Source organism: Somniosus microcephalus, chromosome 20 (assembly GCF_052327205.1).
Source record: "Somniosus microcephalus isolate GS21.2 chromosome 20, FLI_Smic_1.0, whole genome shotgun sequence".
Taxonomy (NCBI): Eukaryota; Metazoa; Chordata; class Chondrichthyes; order Squaliformes; family Somniosidae; genus Somniosus; species Somniosus microcephalus.
Genome location: NC_141006.1, coordinates 62,067,683 through 62,081,146, shown reverse-complemented (window position 1 = coordinate 62,081,146; position 13,464 = coordinate 62,067,683). Strand labels below are relative to the sequence as shown.

At 51.2% G+C, this 13,464-nt stretch overlaps 1 protein-coding gene across 1 annotated transcript in view; it reads left to right on the top strand.

The window, feature by feature from the left end:
• LOC147103336 (transcription factor HIVEP3-like) overlaps nt 1-13,464 on the top strand; it is a 492,205-nt gene that overhangs the window by 219,100 nt on the left and 259,641 nt on the right. The window contains exon 3 of the mRNA XM_085962816.1: nt 7,828-7,920. The gene's annotated coding sequence lies outside the window, so the exon portion shown is untranslated. The remainder of the gene's footprint in view (nt 1-7,827; nt 7,921-13,464) is intronic.

Sequence of the window (13,464 nt, the reverse complement as noted above, 5' to 3'; positions counted from 1 at the left end):
GTCTTTTCCTTCTCCTTGAATATATATTTTTAAATTTACACTTGCCCTCCTCTCCTGAAAACGCTGATTCCTGCTCCGGCAATGTTCCTTGGGTGCCAGCAGCCTCTGGTATCTCACTCAAGTGACCATTCTTCACGTATGAGCCCAGGTGGTGAGTGTCATAGAATTAATTCATACAGCACAGGAGGAGGCCATTCGGCCCATCGTGCCTGTGCCGGCTCTTTGAAAGAGCTGTCCAATTAGGCCCACTCCACTGCTCTTTCACCGTAGCCCTGCAAATTTTTCCCCTCTGTTAAACTTAAGAATATTGGTGAGTCTCGCAAGCTATTTGACAGTAGGAAGGCATCATGGAGGAGGAGCTATAATCCTTGTCCTCATCCAACATCCGCACATGGACGTCAACCAACATGAATGATACATTTATCTCATTGCTGTTTGTGGGATCTTGCTGTGTGCAAATTGCCTACCACGTTTTTTGCATTACAACAGTGACTACACTTCCAAGTGCTTATAGGAAAGGAGGAGGCCATTCAGCCCCTCGAGCCTGTTCCGCCGTTCAATTAGATCATGGCTGATCTGTATCTTAACTCTATCTAAACGCCTTGGTTTAGTAAGGCTTGCTTAACAAAAGTCTAGCAAGCTCAGCTTTGACATTTTCAATTGACCCCCCAGCCTCAACAGCATTTTGGGGGAGAGTTCCAGATTTCCACTACCCTTTGTGTGAGGAAGTGCTTCCTGACATCACCCCTGCACGGCCTAGCTCTAATTTGAAGGTTATGCCCCCTTGTTCTGGACTCCTCCGCCCCCCCCCCCCCCCCACCAAGCAGAGGAAATAGTTTCTCTCTCTACCCTATCAACTCCTTTAAACATCTTAATCACCTCAATTAGATCACCCCTTAATCTTCTATACTCAAGGGAATACAAGCCCAGTCTATGCAACCTGTCCTCATATTTCATAATGAAGTATTTTTGAAGTGTAGTCACTGTTGTAATATAGGGAAACGTGGCAGCCAATTTGCGCAAATCAAGATCCCACAAACAGCAATGAGATAATGACCCGAGAATCTCTTTCAGTGATGTTGATTGATGGATAAATATTGTCCAGGACGGGTGATATAAGCCAGACAGAGCAGTGCAAAGCAATGGCCCTGCACATTGTATTTTGACTGAAGTCTTCCCAAAGTTCTGGAAGCATTACAGTAACACACATAAAATAATCGTAATTTATTGATGTGACGTTCGTGTTTTGATTCTTCAATTTCATTTCATACGGCAGAGTGAGAGAGTGTGGCAGACGATGGGTGGTTTCAGTAGTGGTTGAGATGTTCCTTGATAAGGGCAGTTTCATAGGAGTGTAGGCAGTTACTGCAAGGACGTCACAGAGATCATTTTCCATTAAAAATAAGTTTACTGAAGACAAAATCAGACCCAGAGCTGCACAGAAAGTAATCTTATCTTTGCATGAGAAAAGTTTGCTAATGATAACATATCATCAATTAGATTTTCCATCTATTGACTATGAATGGCAGAAAATCTAGTCCATAATATGCCGAAAATGTAAAACAAAATTCACTGAGTACTGGAAATCTTGGAAAAAAGCAGAAAATGCTGGAAGTAGGCAAGGGAGCTGACAGCATCTGTAAAGGGAAAGGAAAGTTGAGACTGTACATATGTTGTTTATAGCTCAGACTGTATGCAATTAGATCTAGCAATGTAGGTACTGTGTCTTTCTGGATGGGGAATTAAGATGGGCTGAATGCTCTTCCTCATCCCTAAGTAACCCATCACCCTGTCTTGGCTGTGCTCGCTAAGCGAACATAGCTCCTCGATTTTAATATTCTCATAAGAGTGTGTTCAAAACCCTCCATGGCCTTGCCCCCTCCCTATCGCTGTAACCTCTTCCAGCCCTACTACAGTCAGAGATCTCTGGGTTCCTCCAATTCTGATCTCTTGCGCTTCCCCGATTTTCATCTCTCCACCAATGGCGGCCGTGCCTTCAGCTGCCTGGGCCCTAAACTCTGGAATTCCCTCCCTAAACCTCTCCGTCTCTCTACCTCTCTCCCCTCCTTTAAGTCACTCCTTAAAACCTACCTCTTTTGGTCACCTGTCCTAATATCTCTTTATGTGGCTCGGTGTCACATTGTGTCTGATAGCGCTCCTGTGAAGCGCCTTGGGTCGTTCTTAACGACGTCAAAGATGGTATATAACTGCAATTTATTCTTCTCGAACATTGTAAGTGTTAACAAAAAATGACCAGTTACAACACGCTGTTGCTTCTCGCAGGGGCAGTGACGTCAAAAGTGAGAGCGTGCACTTCTCTCATCCACTTCCTACCCTCAACCACATCCTGGGGTTTTCTTTGTCATTGCGATAAAGGCTAAATATTGCACACAGCGGCTAAATTTAGATCCTCGCCCACGGACTCTGACTTTCGTGGGCCGCAGGGGTAGGGAGGCGAATGGGCGCCGTGAAATGCCATTTTTGGTTTCTCACTTCCACTTCCACTGTTTGACACGTCAGACAGATCGCCGACCGAACACTGGAGCTACTTTTTCTCTCTCTCTCTCTTGACTCTGTGAAACCCAGAACCAGTTGCGTTTCCTAACCGAGAAAGAGAGATTAAAAAAAATAGAACAAGCCCAGCGCACTTAATTTTAACCTCACCCGCCCCCGCCATCAGACAATGTTTCGAAGGCTGTCATTGTTGCGGAATAGATAAACATCCGTTGATAAGTGCGACGGTCGAGAAATATTGGGAGCTGTAGCCGAGCATGTGGTACCATGGACGGATTACAATGGCTCATTTGATGAGTGACAGCCCATCACTGAGCTGTGACACTGATATCTGCTTCATGAATGAAGTGACCTTTGTATCCACGGGCTTCACTGCCCCTGCTGTGTTCTCTTCTGTTTTCAGTTTAACTTCAAATTGATCCCCCCTGACCTCAGAATGACTACAGGTGAAAGTCACCTCTGCAGACGATCAACACTGATGGTCACCATTGACCAGCAACTCAACTGGACCAGCCACATACATGACGTGGCTACTAAAGCCGGTCAGAGGCTGGGTATTCTGTGGGCGAGAGGCTCAGCTCCTGACTCCCCGAAGCCTTTTCTTCATTTCCAAGGCACAAGTCAGGAGTGTGTTGGATCGCTCTCCACTTGCCTGGATGAGTGCAGCTCCAGCAACACTCAAGAAGCTCGACACCATCCAGGACAAAGCTGCCCGCTTGATCGGCAGCCCATCCACCACCTTAAACATTCACTCCCTCCACCACCGACATACCGTGGCTGCAGTGTGTACCATCTACAAGATGCACTGCAGCAACTCGCCAAGGCTTCTTCGGCAGCACCTCCCAAACCCGCGACCTCCCCCACCTAGAAGCACAAAGGCAGCAGGCGCATGAGAACACCACCACCTCCAAGTTCCCCTCCAAGTCACACACCATTCCAACTTGGCCATATATTGCCCGCCCCTTCATCGGCGTTGGGTCAAAATCCTGGAACTCCCTCCCTAACAGCACTGTGGGAGTACCTTCACCACACGGACTATGAGCGGTTCAAGAAGGCGGCTCACCACCACCATTTCAAGGGCATCTAGGGATGGGCAATAAATGCCGGCCTTGCCAGCAATGCCCATATCCCGAGAATAAATAAGAAAAAACCTGCCCTCTTGTGAGCCACTTTTACGTTTTGAAGTGCCGCCAACTCCCATGCACTATAAAATGTAAACTCACAATTAGTCAGCTGTAGCAAGGCCCGGTCGGTTCTCCCTAGGTCTCCTGATTTTCCCCAGGCAGCCTGAGCTCCTTTGGTTGGTGGATTCAGCGTGCTTCCATCACGGCGCCTGTCTCAGCGTCAGATCCTTCTCAACTCAGCGCCTCAAAATCGACGACAAGTGTGCAGCACCCCAAGGCTCACAGTATCATCTGAAGGGTACCGCGAAACAGCGGGTTCCTGCTTCGTGGCTCGCTCTCCCGAGACCTGCGGACCCGACGCCAGCCAAAGAGCTGCGCAGTCTACCCTGAGGGAAGGTTCTGAATTATCTTCTCCTCAAAGTTAACCAAGCGAAAATGGCAGAATCCTCATCCATCCATTGTTATGGGGGATAACATTTAATTTTGAATGCACCATTTTAAAAGCCAGTTTGCCCCTTTGTTTTCTTTTGTTTCTCAAAATTCCTGGGCAGCCATCAAAACCATTTGTCCGCGTCTAACCAGGACAGGTGGTCGTCCACTCAGCACGTGGGAAACTGCGGCCGGTGTGAAAAGGCACCGTGTTTTCTTTAAAACGCCTTTGGACACGAGGCTGAAGATGTCAGTTGTAGTTTGAATACTCTAAACCATTTGTCCTTGTGAGCTTTTGATCGATGAATTCTTTGTGGAGAGGAAAGTGGCCAAGAAATCTCACCTCAGTGAAAATCTCTGAGCTAATGTCTCGTGGTAGAAAGGTAGCAAGTCACCTTTATTGATCTTTTCATTTAAGACACCATTAAATCCAGCCTGTGGAGCAGGCCGTCCGGTCAAGTGGCAACATCCCATTGTGGTGAAAATGTTATCAATTATTTGTTGATATCGAGGTAAATTGAGACCTTTGACCATTATCAGAGAAAGACCTCCATGTATTTCAGGCTTTAACATGACTCCCAAAAACATCTGACACCGCTTCATGCAAATAATTACTTTTGGACGTGCATTGACCGTTGTTAAGTAGGCAAATGCAACAGCCATTTTACACACAGCACGATTCGATGAACAGCAGTGACGTGAATGATCAGTTAAGGTGTTTTTGGTCGTGTTGGTTGAAGAATTTTGGTTGGGATTCCAGGGAACTCTTCTGTATTGGCTCCCGTCCCACCAGTGCCTCAATTTTAAATTTCTCATCCACTTGTTCGAATCCCTCCGCGGCCTTACCCCTCTCTATTCCACCATGGCCTCGTCCCTACGCCCGATCTCGGTAACCTCCTCCAGCCCTACACCCCTCCGTGAAGTCTGTGTTCCTCCAACTCTGGTCTCTTGTGCATACCCCACTCCCTGCACGCCACCACTGGCAGCCGTGCCTTCAGCCATCTGAGCCCTGAGCTCTGGAATCTCTACGCGCCCATACACTTTCTTTTGCAGCAACGCACAGATTGAGTGCTCGCATTGCTGAGCTCTGCTCATCGCCTCCCAGGTTGGTTTGTGTGACTGGCAGGAATGGGATGATCGGGGGATGCAGTTCGGCAACATGTATACGTGGACCATGTGCTACTGAAATCCAGTAGCCCCCAAAAAAATGAAGTACCCGTTGAATGGTTGGTGTGAGGGCCATAGACTATAGACATTTATACTACATTAGGAAGCCACTTGGCCCCACCACATCTGGGCTGCCTTTTTGCTAGAGCAATCCAAAACTAATCCCATTGTCCTGCTTTCTTCCTCTGCTTCAAGTGTTTAACCAAGATCACTATCATCTTGCAAGTAGGCCCTTGGGGGGACGGGGAGAAGTTCGGGAGCGCCCCGTTTGGAGCGCTAACTTTAAAAGTTGAAAAAATTAGCGCCAGGCGCTAATGCTTTCCGACTTTAAAAAAATTCGAGGTTTGCGCTCCAGGAAGGAAGTGAGACGCGAAATCAAGCACACCACTTCCTTCCTGGAGCGCAACAGGTGGGGTGGTAGGTGAGCAGCGCTGTACACTGGGCCGTGCAGCGCTGCCGCGTTGGAAGGCTTCTTCCCTCCCTTAAAGAGAAGGGCCATCACTGCAGGCTCTGCAAGGGCAAAACTTACATGGTCCCCGACGACAGCCGCAATCCGGCCTGATCAGCCCGATGCACTGCAACAGAGTGCCGGGCTGATCGAGTGCTGGGGGGAAAAAAAGCACAAAAAAAACCAGAGAACGAGCATTTGAGTTTTTTTCCTACTTCTGCCACCTCGCCTTTAAGTATCGCTCCCAAAGCGTCCGGCCTCCCGATGACTGGCTTTTACGCTGCTGGTGTTTTTGCCCGGCGATGCTGCAGGGAGCGAAACCGAAGTTTGGGTCCGGGGAGCTACCGGGGCAATGTGCACGCCGATTGCGTCACGATCTCCGGGCGAAGGAGATCGGGGAGCAACACCATACTGCCGCCGCAAACCTCCCACTGAATTTAGCAGGAGGCGATATTCTTGCCGCGCCCGGGCGGTAACTGGTTATCGCCCCCCAGAGATGCTAACGGGAGGCACTAACCAGCCGAATTTCTAGCATTATCTCTTACCTGCGCCTGGGGAAAATGTAAGAATGGGATATCTGAAGGGCATTACATCTCTAATAGGTATTATATAATTGTGTATTGTGCATTCCTCAGGGTATGCTTAGTATGGGCCCTAATGCTAGTGTAGAAAGAGTCAGTTGGTGTTAAGATGGTATATATCACTGAACCACGCAATACTGAGATGCTTGTCCAATTCTGGCCTCTTGAGCATCCCTGATTTTCATCGCTCCACCATTGGCGGCCGTGCCTTCAGCTGCCTAGGCCCCAAGCTCTGGAATTCTCTTCCTGAACCTCTCATCCTCTCTACCTCTCCTCCTTTAAGATGCTCCCTATCTCCCTATGTGGCTCAGTGCCAAATATTATTTGATAACACTCGTGTGAAGTGCCTTGGGACATTTTACTACGTTAAAGGCGCTATATAAATGCAATTTGTTGTTGTCAACCTGCTGAATTGCTATTGGCAGTTGCCAGGTCGGAAAACTGCGGGCAGTCAGCCTGACGGAGCTGTTCTGTGACTGGTGCAAAACAGCACCGGGGAAGGCCTGGGAGTTGGTCATCTATGGTCCCAGCCCTTGGCCACGCAGTTAGTGCACGATGTGGAGAGACCTGCAGAAATTCGGAGAAAGTAGAGGGAAGACATAATGGCCTAGAAATTGAGTTGACGCCGCGCCAGGGCTTTAGCGCCGGAAATTTAGCGCCGGCGCTAATTCCCTTGCGCGCGCCAAAAATTCAGTAGCGCCGCGCCCAGACGGTTGCCGGCGCTACTGGCGGGCGTGAGTGCCTCCCAATGGGCGCTGAGTGCCAAATTGCGGCGCTAATCCGACGCTGCGGCACCCGATGCGGTGCGGCAGGCTGGGGAAGTGCAGGCCTCCTCCTCCCGTTAAGGAGGCGCTGCCTTCACCCGATCGCTGGCCGTTTGATTTTTTCAAAAATGAGCCCGGCACCTCGGACAAGTGCCGGGCTTGCAGGCCAGACGCATCTGTTCCGCGGGGGGGGGGGAGGTGGAGGAGTCCGGGGAGGGAGGTGCGGGCAGGCGGCCGGCGGGAAAGCGGCCGGCCGCCACGCGACCTTAATGCGCCGGCGCTAACTTGTGTAAGACTCGGTTGCCAGAGTCTTAGTTGCGGCTGCCATGGGCGAGGCGGCCGCAACTGAATTTCAGCGCTGGGGCCCGTCGGCATGGCAACCGGGACGCTGCGCACACCGATGACGTCATCGGTGCCGGTGCAACGCCGCTTTAGGGCCCCAGGGAATTTTTCAACTGGCCATAACTCTGGCGCTAGTCCCTCTAGCGCCTCAAAAGTGGCGCTAAGGCTAGTGAATTTCTAGGCCCATATACTTCAGTAATGGGGTGAAATTAATAATCTTGGCGATATTCGTAACCAACATGTTGAAATAACACAGAGAGGAACGTAGTAAGTCATTAGTTACAGATCCTGCGGGAAGCAATTTCACCCCTTCCGTTGTTCAGTATTGGTAGCAGAATCAGAAATGTGAGTGACAAAGAACGTTTGCGATCTTGCTACCAATAGCAAAATGGAGGATATCTTCTTCCAGTATTGACAAATGCCAAACGTTTAATTGTAATTTTTTTTTGTATCTGCAGGTAAAGCAACAAAACTAAATTAGAGGCGTCAAGAAATCCACGGAGGGTGAAATAAGGGAATGGATCTGTGTTAATTACAGCAAAAACCAAAAGGTAAATGTGTTCTGGTTCAGTGTTTCGATGATGAATACTTATCGGCTACAGCTGCCATTGAGTTGTTGGTCCTGTTACCTCTTTGAATATGTTGTAGTGCTTCTATTATTAATGGACCCCAGTCCATCACTGGGTGTATGGTCAAACATCACCATTTGGTTCTCAGCCACCACACAGCAGTGTTTTTTCCTCTTGAATTTTACTATGATGTACACATACTCACGTATACACATGGTAGTGACTACACACATTCACATATACACACTCGCGGTGGCGAATACACATGCTCGTGTATATTCACGTACTTGTGTATACACATTCACGTACACTGACTTGGGAGCGCTGGAGTGGTTGGTGTAACTGGGAAATGTTGGGTTTGTTGTATCAGAGGAGCGCCGGGATTGTTGGTGTAACTCGGATCGCCTGGATTGTTGTTGTAACTGGGGAGCGCCAAGATTGTTGGTGTAACTGGGAGCGCCGGGATTGTTGGCGTAACTGGGAGCGCCGGGATTGTTGGCGTAACTAGGAGCACCGGGATTGTTGTTGTAACTGGGAGTGCCGGGATTGTTGGCCTAACTGGGAGCGCCAGGATTGTTGGCATAACTGGGAGCGCCGGGATTGTTGGTGTAATGGGACGGTCGGGATTGTTGGCGTAACTGGGAGCGCCGGGATTGTTGGTGTAACTTGGAGCGCCGGGATTGCTGGTGTAACTGGGAGTGCCGGGATTGTTGTTGTAACTGGGAAGGTCTGGATTGTTGGTGTAACTGGGGAGCGCCGGGATTGTTGGTTTAACTGAGAGCGCCGGGACTGTTGGTGTAACTGGGAGCGACCCGATTGTTGGTGTAACTGGGAGCGCCGGGATTGTTGGTGTAACTGGGAGGGCTGGGTTTGTTGGTGTAACTGGGAGCGCCGGGATTGTTGGTGTAACTGGGAGCGTCGGGATTGTTGCTGTAAATGGGAGCGCTGGGATTGTTGGTGTAACTGGGAGCGCCAGGACTGTTGTTGTAACGGGGGAGCGCCGGGATTGTTGGTGTAACTGGGAGCGCCGGGATTGTTGCTGTAACCGGGAGAGGCGGGAGTTTAGGTGTAATTGGGAGCGCCGGGATGGTTGGTGTATCTGGGAGCGCCGAGATTGTTGGTGTAACTGGAAGCACAGAGATTGTTGGTGTAACTGGAAGCACCGAGATTGTTGGTGTTCCTGGGAGCGCTGGGATTGTTGGTGTAACTGGGAGCGCCGGTTGGTGTAACTGGGAGCGCTGGGATTGTTGGTGTAACAGGGAGCGCCGGGATTGTTGTTGTAACTGGGCGCGCCAGGACTGTTGTTGTAACAGGGGAGCGCCGGGATTGTTGGTGTAACTGGGAGCGCCGGGATTGTTGTAACTGGGAAGCTCTGGATTGTTGGTGTAACTGGGGAGCGCCGGGATTGTTGGTGTAACTGGGAGCGCCGGGATTGTTGGTGTAACTGGGAGTGCCCCGATTGTTGGTGTAACTTGGAGCGCCGGGATTGTTGGTGTAACTGGGAGGGCCGTGATTATTGGTGTTACTGGGAGCGCCGGGATTATTGGTGTTACTGGGAGCGCCGGGATTGTTGGTGTAGCTGGGAGCGCCGGGATTGTTGTAACTGGGAGCGCTGGGATTATTGGTGTAAGTGCGAGCACCGGGATTGTTGCTGTAACTGGGAGCGCCGGGATTGTTGCTGTAACTGGGAGCGCCGGGATTGTTGATGTAACTGGGAGCGCCGGGATTGTTTGTGTAACTGGGATGGCAGGGATTGTTGGTGTAGCTGGGAGGGTCGGGATTGTTATTGTAACTGGGAGCGCCGGTATTGCTGGTGTAACTGGGAGCGCCGGGATTGTTGGCGTAATTGGGAACGTCGGGATTGTTTTTGTAACTGGGAGCACCGGGATTGTTGGTGCAACTGGGAATGCTGGGATTGTTGCTGTAACTGGGAGCGCCAGGATTGTTGGTGTGACTGGGAGCGCCAGGATCGTTGTTGTAACGGTGAGCACTGGGATTGTTGTTGTAACTGGGAGTGCGGGGATTGTTGGTGTAACTGGGAGCGCCGGGATTATTGGTGTAAGTGGGAGCGCCTGGATTGTTGGTAAATGGGAGTGCTGGGGTTGTTGTTGTAACTGTGAGTGCCGGGATTGTTGTTGTAACTGGGAGCGCGGGGATTGTTGGTGTAACTGGGAGCGCTGGGATTGTTCTTGTAACTGGGAGCTCCGGGATTGTTGGTGTCGCTGCGAGCGCCGGAATTGTTGATGTGACTGGGAGCGCCGGGATTGTTGGTGTGACTGGGTGCGCTGGGATTGTTGGTGTAACTGGGAGCGCCAGGATTGTAGGTGTAACTGGGAGCACTGGGATTGTTGGTGTAACCGGGAGCGCCGGGATTGTTGGTGTAACTGGGAGCGCCGGGATTGTTGTTGTCACTGGGAGCGCCGGGATTGTTGTTGTAACTGGGAGCACAGGGATTGTTGGTGTAACTGGGAGCGCCGGGATTCTTGGTGTAACTGGGAGCGCCGGGATTGCTGGTGTAACTGGGAGTGCCGGGATTGTTGCTGCAACTGGGAGCGCCGGGATTGTTGGTGTAACTGGGGAGCGCCTGGATTATTGGTGTAACTGGGATGGTCGGGTTTGTTGCTGTAACTGGGAGCGCCGGGATTGTTGTTGTAACTGGGAGCTCCGGGATTGTAGGTGTAACTGGGAGCGCCGGGATTGTTGGTGTAACTGCGAGCGCCGGGATTGTTGTTGTAACTGGGAGCGTGGGGATTGTTGGTGTAACTGGGAGCGCCAGGATTCTTGGTGTAACTGGGAGCGCTGGGATTGCTGTTGTAACTGGGAGCTCCGGGATTGTAGGTGTAACTGGGAGCGCCGGGATTGTTGCTGTAACTGGGAGCGGCGGGATTGTTGGTGTAACTGGAATCGCCGGGATTGTTGGTGTAACTGGGGAGCGCCGGGATTATTGGTGTAACTGGGATGGTCGGGATTGTTGCTGTAACTGGGGGCGCCAGGGTTGCTGTTGTAACTGGGAGCTCCGGGATTGTTGGTGTCACTGGGAGCGCCGGGATTGTTGATGTGACTGGGAGTGCCGGGATTGTTGGTGTAACGGGGGAGCGCCGGGATTGTTGGTGTAACGGGGGGAGCGCCGGGATTATTGGTGTAACTGGGATGGTCGGGTTTGTTGCTGTAACTGGGAGCGCCGGGATTGTTGTTGTAACTGGGAGCTCCGGGATTGTAGGTGTAACTGGGAGCGCCGGGATTGTTGGTGTAACTGCGAGCGCCGGGATTGTTGTTGTAACTGGGAGCGTGGGGATTGTTGGTGTAACTGGGAGCGCCAGGATTCTTGGTGTAACTGGGAGCGCTGGGATTGCTGTTGTAACTGGGAGCTCCGGGATTGTAGGTGTAACTGGGAGCGCCGGGATTGTTGCTGTAACTGGGAGCGGCGGGATTGTTGGTGTAACTGGAATCGCCGGGATTGTTGGTGTAACTGGGGAGCGCCGGGATTATTGGTGTAACTGGGATGGTCGGGATTGTTGCTGTAACTGGGGGCGCCGGGGTTGTTGTTGTAACTGGGAGCTCCGGGATTGTTGGTGTCACTGGGAGCGCCGGGATTGTTGATGTGACTGGGAGTGCCGGGATTGTTGGTGTAACGGGGGAGCGCCGGGATTGTTGGTGTAACGGGGGAGCGCCGGGATTGTTGGTGTAACGGGGGAGCGCCGTGCATGTTGTGGTAACTGGGAGGGTCGGGATTGTTGGTGTAACTGGGAGCGCCGGGATTGTTGTTTTAACTGGGAGCACCGGGATTGTTGGCGTAACTGGGAGAGCTGGGATTTTCTATGTAACTGGGAGCGCCGGGATTGTTGGTGTAACTTGGAGCGCCGGTATTGCTGGTTTAACTTGGAGCGCCGGTATTGTTGGTGTAACTGGGAGAGCTGGGATTTTCTATGTAACTGGGGAGCGCCGGGATTGTTGGTGTAACTGGGAGCGCCGGGATTGTTGGTGTAACTTGGAGCGCCGGGATTGTTGGTGTAACTTGGAGCGCCAGGATTGTTGGTGTAACTTGGAGCGCCGGTAATGTTGGTGTAACTTGGAGCGCCGGGATTGTTGGTGTAACTGGGAGTGCCGGGATTGTTGGTGTAACTGGGAGGGCCGGGATTGTTGGTGTAACTGGGAGCGCTGGGATTGTTGGTGTAACTGGGAGCACCAGGATTGTTGTAACTGGGAGCGCCGGGATTGTTGGTGTAAGTGGGAGCTCCGGGATTGTTGTTGTAACTGGGAGTGCCGGGATTGTTGGTGTAACTGGGAGCGCCGGGATTGTTGCTGTAACTGGGAGCGCCGGGATTGTTGCTGTAACTGGGAGCGCCGGATTGTTGGTGTAACTGGGTGCGCTGGGATTGTTGGTGTAACTGGGACCTCCGGGATTGTTGTAACTGGGAGCGCTGCGATTGTTGTTGTAACTGGGTGCACCGGGATTTTTGTTGTAACTGGGAGCGCCGGGATTGTTGGTGTAACTGGGAGAGCTGGGATTGTTGATGTAATTGGGATGGGATGGATTGTTGGTGTAACTGGGAGCGCCGGGATTGTTGGTATAACTGTGATGGTATGGATTGTTGGTGTAACTGGGAGTGTTGTTGTAACTGGGAGCGCAGGGATTGTGTGTGTAATTGGGAGTGCTGGGATTGTTGGTGTAACTGGGAGCGCCGGGATTGTTGGTGTAACTGGGAGTGCCGGGATTGTTGGTGTAGCTGGGAGCGCCGGGATTGTTGGTGTAACTGGGAGCGCCGGGATTGTTGGTGTAACTGGGACGGTCTGGATTGTTGATGTAACTGGGAGCGCCGGGATTGTTGGTGTAACTGGGAGCTCCGGGATTGTTGGTGTAACTTGGAGCGCCGGGATTGTTTGTGTAATGGGGGAGCGCCGGGATTGTTGGTGTAACTGGGAGCGCCGGGATTGTTGGTGTATCTGGGAGCGCTGGGATATTTGGTGTAATGGGGGAGCGCCGGGATTGTTGGTGTAACTGGGAGCGCCGGGATTGTTGGTGTAACTGGGACCTCCGGGATTGTTGTAACTGGGAGCGCTGGGATTGTTGTTACTGGGAGCGCCGGGATAGTTGTTGTAACTGGGAGCGCTGGGATTGTTGTTGTAACTGGGAGTGCCGGGATTGTTGTTGTAACTGGGAGCGCTGGGATTGTTGTTGTAACTGGGGGTGTCGGGATTGTTGTTGTAGCCCATTTTATGAAGGGTTCTTTCGGATTTGCTGACTGGAGTTGAGGATGGTTACATGGGGTGATTGAGTTAATAGATGAGCTACTCCTGCGGAGCGGAATCCTGATTGACACCGGATAATTGAGACTCCGTCCGGTACAAAAGCTCTTTGATGCCGACTCTGATTGTACATTTATTGTTACAGTTCAATTTGAGATGAGAACTTGGTTAATATCTCTTAATATATGTTTCAATTTCCTCTCATTCCTGAGGGTTGCATGTGGCAGTTGTTTGGGCTTCTGTATGTTCAAGTTATACGTGCTCACTGTAGACTATAGC